Source organism: Paramormyrops kingsleyae, chromosome 22, assembly GCF_048594095.1.
Source record: "Paramormyrops kingsleyae isolate MSU_618 chromosome 22, PKINGS_0.4, whole genome shotgun sequence".
Lineage (NCBI taxonomy): Eukaryota > Metazoa > Chordata > Actinopteri > Osteoglossiformes > Mormyridae > Paramormyrops > Paramormyrops kingsleyae.
In genome coordinates, this window is record NC_132818.1 from 12,483,441 (window position 1) to 12,498,255 (window position 14,815).

At 40.1% G+C, this 14,815-nt stretch overlaps 1 non-coding gene across 1 annotated transcript; it reads left to right on the forward strand.

Annotated features, from left to right (window-relative positions):
- The first annotated feature begins 9,272 nt into the window (after positions 1-9,272).
- Positions 9,273-9,486, forward strand: LOC111849368 (small nucleolar RNA U3). Its single transcript, XR_002839504.1, has one exon. It is a non-coding gene; the product is annotated as a small nucleolar RNA U3 (small nucleolar RNA).
- The last annotated feature ends 5,329 nt before the right edge of the window (positions 9,487-14,815 follow it).

Here is a 14,815-nt window from a genome sequence, read left to right on the forward strand (position 1 = left end):
CCTATACGGACTAACACATTATTTTACACACTGACATCCTCTTGTACAGAATAACACCTTATTTTACACACTGACATCCTCCTGTATGGACAAACACTTTATTTTATACAGATATCCTCCAGTACAGACTGATGGCTCTTTTCCACTGGCAAACAGAAACCAGCCAGCACCCAAGCCGCACCGCGACCAAAGACTAGTTGCAGTGGTTTAGCCCGCTTTGGCTTCCCACTGCCGACGGGTCGGCCTGCTAATTTACTACATGCAATTTTTTCCTTTTGTTTTTTTTTACCATGTACTATATTCCACCAGCATGTCTGTGTTATGTCAGCAACGCTTGTGTAAATTTGCATTACGAATCCATTCTGTTCAGTTGTTCTATGGTACTTCTTAAGAAGTAGGTTAGAAATTGTCAAGTTTCGTGTTATCGGGAATGCATCAATACATAGCGACGCGGGATACTGCTAATAATGAATAATATATAGAATATACGTTTTTCCCTTAAGATAATCTGTGCACGTAACACCGATATACAGTAACCTTGTCAGTACGTTTACGGCTTGCATATTTTACAATGGAAAACACGGGTTGAGTTGGGTACGGCTTGGTTCCTGGTGGCAGTTAAAATGCGCTGTAAAATCTTGCAGGTTATTTCCTCCTAGACTAGGTGTATATTTACTATATTGCCAAGAGTATTGGGACATCAGCCTTTGCACACACATGAACTTTAATTACATCCTATTCTTAATACATAGGATTTAATATGGATTGGCCCACCCTTTGCAGCTATAACAGCTTCAACTCTTCTGGGAAGACTGTCCACAAGGTTTAGGAGTGTGTTTATGTAAACATTTGTCCATTCTTTCAGGAGAGCATTTGTGAGGTCAGGTACTGATGTTGGATGAGAAGGCCTGGCTCGCAGTCTCTGCTGTAATTGATCCCAAAGAAATTTTGTTGGGTTGAGGTCAGGACTCTGTGCAGGCCAGTCAAGTTCTTCCACACCAGACACGCTCATCCATGTCCTTATGGACCTTGTTTGGTTCACTGGTACGCAGTCATGTTGGTACAGGAAGAGGCGTCCCCAAACTGTTCCCACAAAATTTGGAGCATGAAATTGTCCAAAATGACTTTGAATGCTTCAGCATTATAAAAGTTCCTTTCACTTGAAATAAGGGGCCAAGCCCAACCCCTGAAAAACAACCCCACACCATAATCCCCCCTCCACCAAACTTTACACTTGGCTTAATGCAGTCAGGCAAGTACCGTTCTCCTGGCAACCGCCAAACCCAGACTCATCCAGCGGATTGCCGGACAGAGAAGCGTGATTCCTCACTCCAGAGAACACGTCACCACTGCTCTAGAGTTCAGTGGCAGTGTGCGTTACACCACTGCATCTGACGCTTTGCATTGCACTTGGTGATGTAAGGATGTAAGGCTTGGATGCAGCTGCTCGGCCATGGAAAACCCATTCCATGAAGTTTTCTATGCGCTGTTCTTGAGCTAATCTGAAGGCCACACGAAGTTTGGAGGTCTGTAGCTGTTGACTCTGCAGACAGTGGGCGACTTCTGCACACTGCGCGCCTCAGCATGCGTTGTCCCCGCTCTGTGATTTTACATGGCCTAACACTTTGTGGCTGAGTTGCTGTTGTCCCCAGTTGCTTCCACTGTGTTATAATACCACTAACAGTTGACCGTGGAATATTTAGTAGCGAGGAAATTTCATGAATGGACTTATTGCACAGGTGGCATCCTATCATGGTACCACGCTTGAATTCACTGAGACAAATTTGGAAAAAAGTTGAGCTGCGGCAAAATAACTTTTTATGCATTTTCCCTTCTAACGATAGTCACTAAGTTACATTTTGCTTTTTGGTCTCAGTGAAATTGGCACCGTCATCCTTGTAGACCTGTTGCTGCGGTGCCTAGGATTGGTTATTTTATATTTCGCTATCATAAAAAAAAAGAATGCTACCAAAGGCCAGTGTGATGTGTAACATAGTGGGGATGTGTACAGCATCAGTTCCACGCAGAAGTATGAATCAGCCTTAACACTTCATTTTAAACACTGACATTCTGTTGCACATACAGGCATTTGAATCATGTACCTCTTCAGCACACTGTTAATCTTCCTCCTTCCCTCTCTGCTTTCCTCCCTCGCTCTCACTAAATACTGGTATTATCTGTCAGGCATACACAGTCATACTATAAAATCATTTGTTTACAAATAGATTATAATATTACTATATAATACTAGTGTTTCGCATCTTTTTTGCATTGTTAAATATGTTTCACACACCCAACAAAATGCACAATAAATTTAAAGTAATCTCTTATTGAATATGTGAATTCATCGACTACCTTAGGTCGCGCGGCTCCTCCCTAAGCTTTATTCAATCAACCAATTAAATGGTCTCTCACATCAAAGGGCTCTACACTTTTTGAAACATACTCAAGAGCATTTCTCAAAACAGTTAATGCGTATACCACAACACTATGGTTTAGCTGCAAAAGCTTGTAACTTACCCAAAACAATTAACTCATGTCTCAAAAGCAAATGATTTCACCAATGAATAAGTCAGCGTCACCAAAATGAAAATTACAATAAGCATCGTTTTAGCGATGAGAGTCAAAATGCTCAGATATACTGTCAGTACTTCATCATAAATGTGCTCCTGAGCTCCAGAATTCTGAAAGATATTTGGTTGCCATTTTCTCATTGTCACTGACTGATCGTTTTTCATTAGCAAACTGATACTTATTCAGGTCAAAGACACCAGTTTCAACATTGCGAGGCTCTACATTACAGTTTGTAAAGTTCACTGGCAAGAGAAAGCACTCACATGCACATGTAACTTCTTCAGATCTGAAAACACAATACAACAGCAAAACAAAAAAGCCACACAGAACTGTATTTGAGTAAAATAGCAAAATGGCAACGAGGTCATGAATTGTGGGAAGCAAAAACATAACGACATATCATTGCAATTTAAGGAATATATTTTTTAATCATTTTGAAAACTTGGTTAACTGCTTTGTATGTGGTGGCTAACATAATGATCACATACATATATAGTTTTAGGTGTAAAATGATTACAATGGGAAGCTACATAATCTGTTATGACCAACAAGACTAAAGTAACTGAAAACCATGCAAAAGTTAATGGCGCATAAGGGAGCCTCCATAGAAGAGGGTCTAACAAGCAGCCTGTTCCTGCTTTCATTATGCAACAGCACACCAATCACATCCACCTATTTTTTGGAACCTTTTCCGTGGCCAGCAGGTGGTGCAGTGGTAAAGATACTGGTTTGGGAACCTAAGGATTGCCGGTCACCTGAGGTGATCCGATATACTGGTTTGAGGCTCCTAAGAATCTGTCACGTGCTTTCCTGCTACCTGGTGCATGTTAATCAAATACCCATCAAGAAATGAAGCAGTGTGAACAATGCAGAGGAATTCACGTCTGTCAGCAGGCCATACCTGGCACATGGCAGCATCAGAGGAAATCACCCTCCATCTCTCTATCAGGCCTCTGTATCTGTGTATAAAATCACACCAACCTACTGTATTGTCCCTAAAATGGATCTACAATCTACAAAGCTTTCAATAAACATGGTAGGGCAGATGAGGGTAGTTTTGTAGAGGGCCACAAGGGCGGCGATCCACTGAGAGGCAGATAGAGAAGTACAATCATGCTGTATAACAAAAAGCTGGGGGTAAAACTGTACAGCCAAAAACCCAAACCCAGCTGCCACCATTTGTGCAGGTGGGAAGAAGGCATTCCTCATGTTTCTATGTATATTTAACCCCTGCTCTGCCTCAGCAGCGTCAGGCAGCAGCCATATTAGGAGAGCTCAAAGCTGAGTGACAGACCGAGGGAGCGGCATGGAAAGAATCTGCCGATGACAGGAAGAGAAATAGTGAAAAGAGAGATATAGTGAGAGTGACACCAGGGTGGAGGTATGGAAACCAATGGTTAAATATAGAGAGCTCTGAGTCTGGACTGTCAATTAGCAGAGTGCGGTGCTGAGAGACCCGGCCTGTTTCGGATTAGTGATCGGCACAGTATAATATGGGCTCACTCCAGGGTGCACAAGCAGTGCTTTTTAAGCTTTATGGTGGTGTTAGATTCGCGTGGACGTGTGTCAGTGTGAGTGCGTGCGAGTGGATGACAGAAAGAGCAGCCAGATAAAATGGTCGGCATTTCTGTGCATGTGACCTGTGAGTATATGTCAGGTCATAGATTCCTGCAACTTCTCATTTCCTCGCCTAATTTGCCTTCCTGTTTGTTTCGTTCCAGTCTTCTGATCTGTCACTATTTGTCTCGATCTCTACCATCTATGTCTAATTGTGAAAATATTCAAATAAAAAAGTATTACAGCATAAACCTTTCGTGAGTCAATAAAATGCTGGGTTTGGGTTGGGTTTAAAAAGAAGATTTTTTTGGGGAATGAGCACTTGGTTAACTGTTCCATTTTCTTTCCCTTCTTGCATCCACCAATCACAAATCCCCATTACAAAATCATGAACAGAATCAGTGCTGCTCAGGCTCAGTTTTCATTTTCTTTGTGGCCGTTCAGGTAGATGGATGTCAGTATAAATCACTTACTGTAACTGCAGAGAATTAAATGTGATGTATTCTAACCAAATACGAAAATAAGTTCAAATTTTATAAAGAATGAATGTGAAAAAATGATGAAGAAACTTCATAAAGTATCTGACGCTTTGAGAAAGCATGCAAAAAACACAGAAAAACATATATGTATATAAAACATAGCTATGGGAAAAATTCGAGACAAAAGTAAGACTGATAAGGCATCACAGATGTGTGTTCAGAATGAAGTAACATGTGTGAACCCTAATACTGCAGCCCCCCAGCCTGCAGCTCGCCCAGTGTAATAGTTGGCAATGTGGAGCCATTACTGCAGATCAGGCACTAACAGAATCTGTCACACCCAGTAATGCTTGTCCCTCCGTACCTTGGCCATGGTGACTGTCACAGTGCTCCAGTGCGTCCCTCTGGATGTGGTCCAGGCCCCTGTGCCCCTCATTTCACTCATTAGAGAGGCTGAGGGCTCGTTTTCCCCCTGCTGGTTATTTTTACCGCAGGCTTGGCTATAAGCCTTACAAGGCCCCTTTGCGGGGGTGACTCCCTCCCTCCAGCAGTCTCTTCTGAAGGTCCATGAGGCTGCTGATTCAAAGGAAACTCCTCTGACACTGCGGCTGCCTGTATGAATGAATGTCCACATTTATATAGACGCTTTTCAAGACAAGCAAAGCACTTTGCAGAAGCAATGGGGAGCCACTTCAACCACCTACCTGGATGATGCGACGGCAGCCATTCTGCACCAGTACACTGTCCACACAGTAGCTAAGGTGGTGAAGGGGCAGGAGAGAATTACCCAGTTAGATATAGGGGATGATTAGGAGGCCAGATTTGAAAGGGTCACAGTGGACAATTTTAGCCTGGAGATCCGGGTACCACCCCTACTCTTTCAAAAGATGCCCAGGGATCTTCTATGACATCAGAGAATCAGGACCTCAGTTTTACATCTCATATGAATGACGGGACCATTTTTGCAGCACGGTGTCCCCATCACTGCACTGGGATCCACACAGACCACCAGATGGGCTAACCTGTTAGCCACACCAGCACCTCTACCAGCAGCAACCCAGCTTTCCTAGCTGGTCTCCCATCTAAGTACTGGCCAGGCCCAAACCTGCTTAGCTTTGGATGAACTTCATAGCCCGATCAGCTGGTGTAGTAGCATAATATAGCGTCATAGTAAGACTGAACTGATGACATCTTGTTGCTATTGGTGCTCAGTTGTACCGATAAAATCATCTATAGCATGTGGGTGTATTATTTATGACAGAAGTAAGGAACAAATGAGCTCTGCTGTACCGTCCCATACTGAACACAGAGAGAAAAGTACAAGAAGCAGGTATGAGGGAAGCCTCAGAGCCTGGGGAAAGAGAGAGAGAGAGAGAGAGAGAGAGAGAGAGAGAGAGAGAGAGAGAGAGAGAGAGAACCACTCAGGAGACAGCAATGGAGCAGGAAACAAGAAGGAAGTGACAGGATGAGGTAAATAAAGAGGTGTGGAGAAAGGGAAGAGTATGGAATCAAAACGGGGTGGAGTAGAGAATGACAGGAGAATGGGAGGAGAATGGGATGAAAAGAAGCTGGGAGGAGAACAGAAAGAAAGGAGGATGAAAGGAGAACAAAATGTGAGGAGGAAGAGAGGAGTAAAGAATGAAGGAAGGATGAGAGGAGAACAGAATGAAACCATGCAAAATTATTTTTGGACAAAGTTTCAATAAAGTGTTTGTCTCAGCAAATGTTTCTTTCTCAAAGGATAACAGAGGCGGTGAGTTGGAGAGGTAGAGGAAGATGGATCAGGTATATTTAGAACCATAACACAAACTGAGGAGGGGGGGTGGTGACAGGTGCCAGTATACAGAGAGAGAGAGAGCGAGAGAGAGAGAGAGAGAGAAAGAGAGAGAGAGAGAGAGAGCGAGCAAGCAAGCAAGCAGGAGGGGCACCAACTGGGGAGAGGATACACACAGATCTGTCTCAGAAGGTCAGAAGGTGTTACTGACAGCACACTGCAGACCATGTGATGGTGAGCAACAACACAAAACCCTGGAGATTCAGTTGAGCTGGTGCATGATGGATGCTGCTATGTATGGTGCATGTACACCTGTGAGGGTCACATATTTTCACAGCACCATGTTGGGATCATGAGAAAGAAATCTATAGCCTCCTGAGACCCCACCCATTCATTTATGTCCATTGTAGTGGACATGTTGTTTTTGCATCTATCTTTTCACTGATGTAAGGAAACGTATTTATTCCTGTTGTACACTAAAGAGGACATGCTGTGAAATTAAAAATAAATTTGAAAAAATCTAAATTGTAAGATGTCTTATTTCCTCCAAGACAAATAACCTATGATTGAAGGACACTTTTTTTCCTTGGGTCTCAGGAGGGTAGAGCAAGACTGACAACTACCCTTGCCAACAATGCCAACTGACTACCTGGCACACACACACATCCACACATATAAACATACATACACACATACATTATCAGAAATTCAGAGACACCAATTCACCTAATCACCTTTTTGAAAAAAATCCCACAATAACCCAGTACTGGATCAGCAGTTGGAAGAAAGATTGATGAATTAATGTATGATTAATCCCAGTTTCATTTTAAAATACAGATTCCATATTTTGATAAGGATGGTGATTGGAATCTGGAATTTATATATTGTTCTGGAACGAACGTGAACGTGTTGGATTTACCCAGACCCATGTAGAGTGAGAGTCACAGCAGCTCTGTTCATTTCAATGGGCCATTTTTTATAACAAGGGCAGATCATGAAGCCTCTCAATAGTTCCTGGAATTTACCAGCAAATACTAGCAGTACAGTAAAGATGCAGCAGAATAGCCAACTTCTGATGCACTTTCGAAGGGTAAGATGCTTAAAAAATCTGATTGCATATTATCAACACATCAGTATCAAAATAACATGTGCATTAAAGCATGTTAGTGGATTATTCTTCACTAAATCAGTAGACTTAGGGAACATTAACAGATAACACTTAATAGGCTATGATACTGGATAAAGTCAACGATAGGTAACGTTTAACCATAAACAGTCTACTCACTGTCAATTCTGTTCCCTTAATACTATTTCTTCCGTTCACCCTCACCAAACATGAGTCTCAACTCCCAGGATTTTACAAGCCTTCCACTGTTCCTTATTTCTAATAAACCAAATAAGCTTCCCAATGGTATAATCTTTGTGAAAAATAGCAAATGGAGTGTTTGCATATGATTACCTCGCATGATTTTTTTATATATAGTCTTCATTTATTTATCCTGCTGACTTGAGTTGATCATTTTTTCCCGATCTGTGTCACTGAAAAGTCATTACATTTGTATTCCTTTCTCTGAGCGACTGAAGCGTCCCCAAACAGCACAGTAAACCATAGTGGCGACTACATGCAAGGACAACATGGAGGAGACAGCACCGACAAACTGCTTGACATGCTTTTCATGTTTCTCAGTTTGTTAATGGTGATGTTATGAAGGCTCCTTAGTTATCAAGGGATTAATGAGACCAACAGGAATGAAAAAAATGTTAGAACATTAAGCTAATCTGAATTTCAATGCATTTATTCCCTTACCTCTAAATACATCGATAAACCTTAGGATATGATTGTTCTTAACCACCATACAAGTTTCAGAACAAACCATTAAATAATAATAATAATAAAAAGAATTCAATGCAAGACACCTGCAAAACGCTATTTACTCAAGGTACGTCAACACGGCAGGTAACCTGTAAACAGTAGTATAAATTTACTTTATAATAAAGTAAAGTAACCACCAGTTAAAAAAATACAATTTATGCTGCAAGCCTAGTCAGACTGTTGATAATAGTGTTTTTAATATGCCTCATCTCGTACTGCTCGTTCTAGAGTGACAAGTTAATTTTAAATATTTTTATTATACTATTAAGAGCGTGTCTCTTCCCTGTATGCGGGTAAGCTGGTACCATTAACTGCTTCACTGTAGGTTTGTTAACTGTCAATGGGGAGAGTCCTTCACAACGCTCTGCTGTTTCCTTATTATACAAATGTAAAAGATCCTCATCTAAGATTATTCTCAATACTTGTATCGTCGACAAGTTTGCAGTCTTGTATTATGAGTCGTTCTTTCTGCTTTTGAAAGCATTTCATAATCTAAAACACGTTAGTCACTTTGATGTTTACCTAAATTTTCCGGGAAGTCTTTCGGAAAAATCTACCAAGTAGCTAGCCAATCACATGTCACAACGCACGTTTTATGCAAATAAGAAGTGCAGCATTGTGGGTACTACGATTTTTTATGTTTATTTTTGTCAAATCTTAGTACACTTGCGTGAACTTTCCCCGAATACGATGGAGAAAAATTATTTTACATGATCGTTAATCGTGTACATTATTATATATAGTGCAGAGCCGATCCTGCTATCATGGCGCCTTGATCATAGCGCATTAATGACACCGTATAGTCTGAATTATTCTTTTAAAAATTGTCGTTTTTTCGGTTTAACCTGAGGCTGCGTCTGACCATTTTATAAGCGCCTTATTACGGTTTCATATGGTGGTCGGGCGAAGAATTTGGTCACGCTTAGCTAAGTGAGCGTGCGCTCATACTGGGGACACCGTGACCGGGCGGGGCAGCGCCTACGGTGAGGTCTTCGGCGCGAGGCAGCTATTCTTTAAGACTATACTTTCAGGGATCATTTCTATAGTTTCTGACTTGAGAGATGCATTTCTAAAGTGTTTGGTCACGCTAACCATGATGAGGAGTCGAGCTCCTTCTCCTGAGCGCGAAGCGGGCGCTGAGTGCTGGTTAATCCAGCTGCTCGCCGTCATTGATGACCGTTCCGTTCTTCTCGCGAAGAATCGGAGGGAGAAGGAGCTGTCTGAATGGTTAGTTATTCTGGTTTAAAATAAGACATAAGTTATTTTTTGCTCTATGTAGTTTTTCGTTAAGTTTAATTAGTTGTTGCAATTAAGGTTATGTAGTTTTGGTTAATGTGTAAAGATTTGTGACTGGTTGATATTATTAGGTGTTTTTTTTTTTATTAATTATTTAATATACAGTATGAGTAAACACTATGTGTTTTTCTGTCAATATATTTTGTTGTATCTGAGGTTGGAAAAATTCGGCCTAATTTTTGTCAATATAGTACTGCTATTAACGCAAATAGAGCCGTGCTTCAGATGAAATAGTGACTGGGCGACGCTCACAACGCGAACACGCAAACAACGTAATACAACACTGACTGATTGTTTTTTGCTTCTGATGTTAAATTGAGTGTTTCATTACGAATGATGGTGTACTGTACCGCCTCAATTCACATAATGTTTTCAACCACTCATTGGGCATCAATGCCTCCTTTATTTATTTTGAAAGTTAAAGAATGAAGTGATTGAAAACGTAACAAAATACATATCACTGGCACGCATTTATTTACGCGCCACCCAGTGGTAGAGCGTGAAAGCCGATAGAATACACGCCAAAGGAATACCAGCTTAACTGGAACCAAAATACATTTTCAAACACGCACACACACACGGCTTTTGAAAAATGCGAATATATAGAATTTATAAAGTAACACCTTCTCTTTTCACTGGTAGTCAAATTGTTGAACTTAATTTTGGCAATTTCTGCACATTTTCTGCAAGAACAAAAACACACATAGAACTACACAATTTTTGAGAAATACTGCTGCAAAGTCAAGTATTTTGGGCTGCAACAATCACATAAAAAACTACAAAATCCGATTGTGAAGTTTTCTGGTGTCATCACCGTCACAGGCCTGATCAGCAACAACAATGAGACGGCCTGCAGAACGTAAGAGTTGACTATGGATTGCAAGAAGCAAATATCAGAGTGCAATCAAATACATGTCGCCGGGTCAGCAACTTTGCATTTCTTGGAATCTTTCTCATTTATGATCTCAACTAGACTGAACAAACAGCAGCTGCTTTAATGAAAACCCACTAATGCCTTTATTTCCTCAGAGGTCTGAGGATGGCCCACATGTCCCCTGCACCTCTCACTACACAGGTGCATTTTCTTTACTGGCCGGATGCATATCATCCTGCCACGGCAGCTGTGCAGCATATGCAAGGTCGCCTAAATTTTGCTGTAGGGATTTTATTCCCCAAGAGGAACTATGGAAAGGTGCGGTGCACCGTCGAACCGTTAACCGTGTAAGACCTGTTACGTGCCGTAAGTTTCCAGGGGAAGCCTACAGATTCTCCGGACCTCCCTCCTTCGTCGTCATTCGCCCTCACTTTGCACCGCAGCACTGCTTATTGGAGAGATTTGTAAGGCATTTAATTGATTGCTTTTAAATGTGGTCTATCCTAATTGTTCTTGTTGTTTTTTAAATTTATTACCTGTATTTTTAATTAGTCAGCAATGTTTCACGTCAAACACATTGGAATAGAACAAACCGCTCTAGTTAGGTACGTTTAAGTCTCATTGTGCTTGAATTTGGTGTTAACATTGCTCTGAAATATATATTTGCCTCTTTGAAGGTAACCCTCGTGTTCCAATGCGTTCCAAAATGCAATTTAAGGCTTAATTGGCAGTACATCACAAAATTGGTTTAAAATTTTTCCTTTGTTAAATCGTTGTTCTTTTGTCGTATAAAAATTATTTTGTTTAATTTCTTATGGTGCTGTACGCAATAAAAAAAGATTGAGGACATAGATCTTTGCTGGAAGTTGATTTGACATTACAAGCAGGGGACGAAATATACAGTTTTCTTGAGAGTAACAATAATAAAGGAAAATACTTTTAATTAAAGTACGTAATAGGTTGGTGCGTTTATTTCTGCAACACGACGGAAAATGTTAATGTGAGGGTTTGTCTGTTTTGAGATTATGTCTTGGTGTTTGTGTCACCCCATGAAAATCATTGGCCACCCCTTTGCCATCCCAGTGAAAAAGTTCTGCACAGAACCACAAAGCACTGCAGAGGGTGGTGAAAACGACACAGACCATCACCGGTGGTAAGAAATTCACCTCATAGGCTGCCTCCGGAAGGAAATGACGGGGCCCAGCCGTCCAGCACAGCCACCTTCTTCCTTCTTCCCTCCAGAAGACGTTACAGTTCTGACATTATATTTTAATCACCACTGACATTTATTAACCACTGTCACTTTAACCTCAGCATTATGTTTTCTCACTTGTATGTTATCATATATACATATTGAATATTGCATGTGTATTATGTAGCCTATATTGTATGAACGTCATTACGTTATTACTATTAAATTATTTTCTATTGTTATTGTTATATGTTCATTGTTTAAGCCTGTCTGGTCAGGAGGTCGGCAGCATGTATTTTACTGTACCAGTACTTGTACACGTGTACCAGTGATAATAAAGCTTTTGAATCCTTTAAGTTTCTAGGTACAATAATCTCGCTACTTTTAAGAAGGTGATAAACGTATGAGAAAAATATGTCATTGCGCAATTTAACACACTTCTTCGTCTATAAGGAAACACAATGAAGCATAACATTAGTCGTCACTTAGGCAAAGTGAACAATTCGTTTAGTCACGCGTGTATCTCAAATGGCTTATAAAATTCCAGGATTGCGACATCGTTTATTTTAACGACAACTTTCAGGAATTAATATTAACAGTAAATATACATTTTTTTTAAAGCGTCTGCTAACCAAAAATAAATGTAACCTAAACATATAAGCTTATCTACTGGCATGTTAGAGGCAAATTTAGAACTTCATATATAGTGGAAGGACGCTCCTTAAAGAGAAAAAGCGTTAAAAGATTATTACCAGACCATAAACAAGCTGACTTTGCAAACAAAGGTGGAAACGAAATGCACTGCGTTGGTGCGAGGTGGACAGGGTAGTTAAGTGCAGACTTGCCTCTAATTGAAAATCTCACTGCAGCCAGCTGACCAAATTTGACAAGCCTGCGCTGATATCAACGTTAGCAAACCGTGATGTTAAATACAGCAGTGCCCCGTATCCGCAAGGGATGCGACGCAAGACCTACCGCGGAGATCAGAAACCCTGGATAGCAGCGAACACTACATATGATTTCAACATGATGGTAATTTAAAAATGTGATAAATATTGCCATTATAACAAATACGGATTTGAAATAATCTGATATCCATGTTCCCTGTTACATTGTTTAATAAAGAAAGGTTTATATCCATAAAATGGTAAAACTACCATCTTTGGAACAAGCTACTTTAGTATCTCCAGTGCAGTGTGATCTCAATCCTCACTCGAATCGAATCAAGGCACAACAGTATAACATACAGGAGTAGATGCAGGCAATGAAATGGACCGAAGTTAATTCACTGTGATCATTTAATTCATTAAATTAATCTTCGATACTTTGGTGGGAAATAACGCATGCAAATAGGCTTAATATTACACCGTACAGATATGACCTGAATAGAATGAGTGAGTAGTGCAGGGTTTGGCAAGTGAACTGAAAAGTACAGGATAAAAGCTTATTATCTTCACTCTCAGAAAAAAGGATATAACATTCTACCCATGCTTGTCACTGGGGCTGTGCCCCTGTAATTTTACCTTCTAAGGTACAGAAATGGACTTTGAAGAACATCCCGAAAGTATAAACAGAATTAATTTGCCATCAATGGTAAAAGATGTTCCTCAGGGTCCGTTTCTGTACCTTAAAAGGTACAATTACCTACAACTAATTGTACAATCGGCGGACCCTTGAGGGTACATCCCCAGGGACAAGCAAAGGTAAAATTTTTACCCTTAATTTCTGAAAGTGTAGGGTTGCCTTTTGAAAGTATTTCAAGTTAGCCCTCGAGTTCCAATGCGTTCCAAAAAACCACTTTAAAGCTTAACTGGCAATATATGACATATAACATGAAATATCGTGCCGGAGGAGTTCAATTACATGACAGCGCAAATGCGCTGCTTTCTAAAAGGTACGACTGAAACAATATTGCTACAAGGCAAACCCATAATATTATATCTCTGCAATACCCATGTCATATGGCAAGCCAAATTGTCTATTATCAGTATAAATATGTGTAATTTCAGATCTGTAGGCCTATAATGTAATTGTAGAGATCTGCAATTACATTTTTACTAGTAAGAACTCAACTATGGATATCTGGACCTGGAATTCTTACTATAGCCTAGTCAAAACGTAGTTAGCCTACATACAGGCTATCTACAATAGGGGTTCTTTCTAGTAAAAAAATGAAGTGAAGAGGTATGGTGTAAAGTGGTTCGCGACTACATCCTCCCAAAATGTTCGTGCACGTTGTCTTTCCCATACACACGGACAACGGCGAACTAAACGGACAGTTTCTTCACGCTCCGTCAAGCAGACAAGTATTTTGTTTCGGCGACGTCTTCTTTGGACAATAAACATACTTTCGACTAATTGAGCTAATAATATAATTTTTAAAACAGCCAAGGCAGATTAATTCCATGTATAAACTTTCCAGTTGGTCTTTTCAGCCTTGTTATTTAGATATATTTTCAGTCTTGATTTTATCGATAAATGTGCGGTTCTTAATGGAAACGTGTCAGAAAGTTTATTTGCGATAAGACGAAACTTATGCTACACAGATTTTATTACTCCATATGCATACGCTTTTCGGAAATTTCGGATTTTTGTAATAGCCTATTTTTAATTTGCGGTTGGTTGATTCTCCCGGATATGGATGGCCGACTCTATTGTTGTAATATCCACGTAAGCCTAAATAAAGCACCGTATATAGTTTTGCTAAATAGTTAATTTGTTCTGCATTTGTGAGATGAAATGTAAGAATGGAAAGAAAAGCCGAATAATTGTCTAAAATTACTGACTTGTTCGACACAAGGACAGGTAACGTTAACAGTCATCAGTGGTTGAAAACTTTGGCTAGGCCTACTCAATTTTCATACTTAAGTAAAATTACAGATAGGCCTATCACACGAAACATTATTCAAGTAAAAGTCATCCAGTAAAACACTACTTAAGTAAACCGTTTAAAGTAAGCTATTAAGTGGTGAAAATTGCTACGCGATGAAATCTAGCTGTTGGTCACAAAAAGCAACCTATAGGCTACTTTTGAATTCACTCAAGACAGGTTGGAATATATAATTATAAGTTAGAGTGTAGCACAAAAAGGAAAACTAAAGCGCATATTACATTTTTATTCAAATAAAACTCGTCGAACTTGTTGGTGCAGATTATAGTGAAATGATTTTTTATTCTCTGGAAAACGAAACGTAGA